General features: G+C 34.1%; 1 protein-coding gene across 2 annotated transcripts in view; it reads right to left on the bottom strand.

The window, feature by feature from the left end:
- Positions 1-688: 688 nt before the first annotated feature.
- LOC110030221 (probable methyltransferase PMT7) overlaps positions 689-5,137 on the bottom strand; it is a 66,802-nt gene continuing 62,353 nt past the window's right edge. Inside the window, exon 8 of one of the 2 annotated variants that reach the window (XM_020732830.1) lies at positions 689-824. The gene's annotated coding sequence lies outside the window, so the exon portion shown is untranslated. Of the gene's footprint in view, positions 825-1,557; positions 1,673-5,137 lie in introns of those variants that run through there. The other variant, XM_020732831.1, reaches the window with a different exon arrangement.

The raw sequence follows: 5,137 nt of genomic DNA, 5'->3' as shown, positions 1-5,137 counted from the left end.
GTTTGAGATACTATCAAAACTAAATTATGAACTACAAGCAGTGAGATACTATCAAAACTAAATTATTAACTACAAGCGGAATTTAAATGTAGAGTTTAAATTAATAAATACTAAACTATGTTTATGTGATGAAATTTTCTAATATAAAAAAACATCTTTCCCACTACACTGAATTTTTCGTGAAATGAAATGAAATAAATGGTTTAAATTGAATTGTTTCGAATCCTAAACAGAGAATTATTAAATTTATTTTTTTCTTAACTCTATTTTACGCAAGTGTAGTACGAAAGTTTGACAAAGCATAAGTGGAATTGGGCTGATGTTACATCCGGTGTAGCACACGATTTAGCAAATGCATAAATAGAAATACTGAAAGATTTATGCATAAGCCTAACTTGAGCAATCTAGTTTCTCAAGTTTTTGGCTCATTTTAAAAATGAAATGTTTGTGCTCATATTTAAAATTTTTGTGAAAAATGTTTTTTTTTTTTTTTTAGCTTGCAAAATGAATATGAGCCAAACCGGAGCATTATTTACAAATAAAAATAAATAAATATTGAACAAATAAAACATATTTTTTTTTATTTATCTCTTAAATAATAAATAAATCTAATAGATATAAAAACTAATATTATATTTGTATTTATTTCAATACAACAATGAGCAATCGAACAAAAAATTTGTGTCCCACTCATTTAAAAATTAAGATCCAAACCTGCTTGTGCTGCTCGTCTCCAGCTTGCTTGATAACCATATCAACCATCAGCCTTCTAACAAGCCAAATATAATTTGCTCACTTGGGATGAACGTTTTCAATGCCACTATCTGGAGATTTGTAAGAGAATGAATACCACTGAGCACTAAAGAAATGAAATTTTGTATTGAACTAAATTTCTTTATTGATGCAATTTTCATTTAAAAATAAAAAATCAAACATTGACTTAAAATTACTTTAAAGTGTTACTCCATTTTTTGACATTTAAAGACAAAGATAGGGCACAAATTTCCGATATGGGACTAAATGAATGAGATCATTATATGCTAAGGTAGCAGATTTTGTAATGAAGAATTCTACTTTATTCATAGCTTACCTTACCCATGTTTAAAATGTTTATTTTGCAATAAATAAAAAATATATTATGCTTATCTTTCATCTCACTTATAGTTTGATTAATCATATTGATGAATTAAGGTCAACAAATTTTAATGAAAAAAATTTAAAACCGTCAATGTTACTCCCAAGCCCGAACCAAAAAATATTGAAAAAATTTTTGAAAAAAATTCTTATGCCCCCTCTTTTAAACCTTTCTAGTTTCCTCACAAGTATATATGGCTCTTAACATCTTGGTGGTTTCAGGAGGTGAAAAAGTAAGACGGGAGTTTATTTTCACGCTTGTTCTTATTTCTAAAGAAATAAAATTTTGTCATCCCCTACAAACCTTCGAGGTTATTCGATTATAAGTCTCCCAATTTTAGTCGACCACTTTTGCTTGGCTCATAATACCTACAAACCTAAGCGCATCACAATCGTTATATATGTAAATATAACGATTTAGGTGTTAGATATACAAATACATTAGAATTGTGTGGAATTTATAAAAATTTCCTCAAAAATAATCTTCCACATGATAATTGAGAAAGCAAAGCTAGCCGACAGTTTCGACTTGTCAACCCTGCAACATTTCAACCACTTTTATTTCATGCATAGCAAAAAGCAAATTTGAATTAGCCATCAGATAAGAAAAAACAAGATACACAGAACTAAATTAAACAGGAAGAAACCATCGCAACCTTAATTATCTAAAATCTGAAGCAAAACCAAACACTTGCAAACAATAATTGATAAAAAGTCAAAACCACCAATTCTACAAAGTTAAGTCTTAAGCGGACATCTCCTTTTATCAAAAGCTTTTAGGAATCATTACCCGGTTAGCGCTGCCCTCTAATTACAGAGGTAAGAATAAAGTATACTTTCCAAACAAAACTACAAGATAAAAGATAATCTTTCTTTATTTTTTTATTTTTTTTCTCTTTTACATAAATCAGCCCATATATAAGCAGTCAAATAAATATATGCCTAAAAATTCATAAATTTTTAAAGCATAGAGGATGCTATTTGGGAAACGTTTTTTTGTTTATGTTTTCATCAAAGCGATACAGATTTGCATGTATATTTATGGAAAATTTAAAAGATTTATCATAAGAACTACTAAGGGAGTCAATTGTATGAGTAAGACCACTTGGTATAAATGCTATGGAAGAATTAATAGGTGACACTAAAAACAATATTTTAGGATCTGTTTGGAGCAGCTGCAGCTTAGTTGCCCTAAGAAGCTGTTGTGGGGAAGCTGACTAGTTGTTTGTTGCAGCTGTTTAAAAACAGCTATGTGACGGTTGTTTTTTGACAAATGACAATTCTGCCTCTGTTTAGTAATGTTGTTTGTAACAGAACTGTGGTAGCCATATATTTGATACATGACTGTTTAGTAATGTTGTTTGTAACAGAACTGTGGTAGTCATATATTTGATACATGGCACTCCAAAATTAGCTATTTATAAAACTAATACACACTTTCATCTGTTTCTCAAATTTGTACTCATATATAAAAATTCACAATAAAAACCTCAACCCATATTTTTCAGTCTTACTGCCCCTGTTTAGTAATGCAATCGGAATGTTTTTTACATTTGAATAATTTTACGAAATTAGCACATTTACATTGCAGTTAAATATTTAATATCACACAAAAATAACACTATTATTAATTATTAAAAAAGCAAAATATATTCATAATTTATAAATACTCATCCTTCCTAATTTAATTCATATGCCCACAAAATTTCTCTTTTTTACTATAAAGAACTAAGGCCTCCGCTCATCTTCTCTTAAATAACAATAGAGAGGCTCTAAATCTGCAAACTCCTCAATTTGCAAAAAATATCCCTAAATACCTTGAATCGCCTCTCCTTCTCGTCAAGCTCATTGCAGCTCCGACCAGGGCGTTCCATCACATCTCGTAGATCTCCCGCACCTCTGCTTTGCCTCTCTCTGATTCCCGAACGCGATGCCTCTCACCGTAGTTAATGTTGACATATTTGGCCCATCGTTGCCGGCAATAGGGTAGCTGCTACGCTGGCGAGGAGGAGAAGAGCGAGCGACATATTTGAAATAGAGGTCCTCACTGTTCCAAAGCCAGCTACAGCATCGAAAGGGCGAAGAGAGGGGAAGCGGGGCTCGATCCATAAAAAGCAGAAGTCAAAAGGGGTTGCAGGACTCTTTCCGTGACCGGCGTTAACCAAAAATGCCCTGCGACGCTCTCCCGACGCGCTCCCAAACGGCCGCTCTCAAACGGAGCCTTAGTTTGATGGTCGGTTTGGATTCTGACTTACAGTTAACACTATGCTTGAACAAAACCAGATCTATTTGTCATACGGTCAAATATTGATCCAAACTCAACAAAAACAACAAACCCATATCCTACAAAGTGGGGTCGGCTCCATTGTGTCCTATTGAGTATCATATTTTCATTCAATTCTAATAAATTAAGACCATCTTTTATACAATATGCCTAAGTCTTTCAAGGTCTACCTTTGCCTTTCTTAACATAAGTCGACTTTAAAACATCTACTCTGCTAATCAGATCATCAGATGGTCGACACTTAATGTGACCAAGCCATTTAAGACAACTCTCTCTAATTTTGTTCTTCACTGGAGCTACATCAACCCTATCACGGATATATTCATTTGAACTCAACTCAACTAAAATATGTCTAACTCAAACCCAGGACATCTAATCATTTTATTATAAAGATGATGCATATTTGTTCCAGAAACACCAACCATTTAATATGAATATGACCCAACACAAAATCGCCTAATATGATACTAAAATAATTTGATCAATTTCAGGTTAATTTATAGTTATTTTGGCAAACCAAAATAATAATCGGGTTCGGGATCAAATTGTCAGGTCAGAACATTAATAGAAACCCGAACTTTGCCCACAAAAAATTGCATAAGGAATCATGAAAAGCCTAGGTTAATCCCCAGCAGCCAACAACTTAAATAATGAAAAACGGCAGCAAAATGCTTAAATCACAAAACACGCCACAAAGCCTTATGAGCTCTCCTGTAAGCAAACCATTATAGACTCTCAACTTTTCCTTTTGATGGTGCGCTTATAAAGATAAAAAAGGAGAAGACCTGCAGTCTTTTCCAAACTTTAGGATATCGGAAGCCCTACATTTTTAAGAAATAAAACCTCTCAGATAAAGAGAAAGCAAGAAAGTGGGAGACCATGATGGGTTGGATGGCTACTGGATTTTGTTGAAATTCAAAAGGGCCGCATTTCTCACAAACGCTAATAATGGCTAATAGCACTGAAATCCTTACAGCAGCTGTCATTCTTCACTCATTTTTTAATCATTTCATTGGCCCCCACGAACAATTAATCTCTCTCCCTCTCTCCCTCTCTCCCTCTCTCTCTCGGCCTCTGAAGGATAGAAGATCTCTACTTTTTTTGATGGATCGAATAAACAAAAGGACATGACTGACGTCAAATAACATGTAATGGTTTTTGTACGCACTTAACAGATGTGGATAACATTCACCCTGTGGATTAGACGTATGAAATAATGAAATTGAGGTGTCCCAAATCGGAAAGACTCATGGAGAAGAAACGACAAACTTAGAACTTATATATAAAAGCAAAGTCATACAACTTCAATAAGTAAATACCACTTATCTCTAATTCCTCCACAAGCAAACTCCTCGAAGTTCCTCTGAATCTCTTCCTTTATTTACAACACACAGAATTCTTCTTCAAAGCGGCAAGGAGGAAGAAATCTCTCACTTTCCCTCCACTCTTACAATCTCTCAAGAATTCCTCACAATACTAACCCTAAATTAAACTCTCTACACTCTAAAAGCAACAAAAACTTAGCGGACACCACAACGGGGATCCTCTTTTTTGGCCCAAATGTTTCTCTTAAAGTTGTAGAAGAGTTTTGCAGGAGTTGCCTAAGCGTCCCTTCAAAAATCATACACATTCAATGCACCTGTTAAGAGAATCCACCGTTCTCACCGTCGATGACTTCGATGGTGTCGTCGGCGGCCTCGATGGTGCCGTCGGCAGCCT

The sequence above is a fragment of the Phalaenopsis equestris genome, unplaced genomic scaffold, assembly GCF_001263595.1.
Source record: "Phalaenopsis equestris unplaced genomic scaffold, ASM126359v1 Scaffold000675, whole genome shotgun sequence".
NCBI classification, from domain to species: domain Eukaryota; kingdom Viridiplantae; phylum Streptophyta; class Magnoliopsida; order Asparagales; family Orchidaceae; genus Phalaenopsis; species Phalaenopsis equestris.
This window is presented reverse-complemented; position numbering and strand designations above follow the sequence as displayed.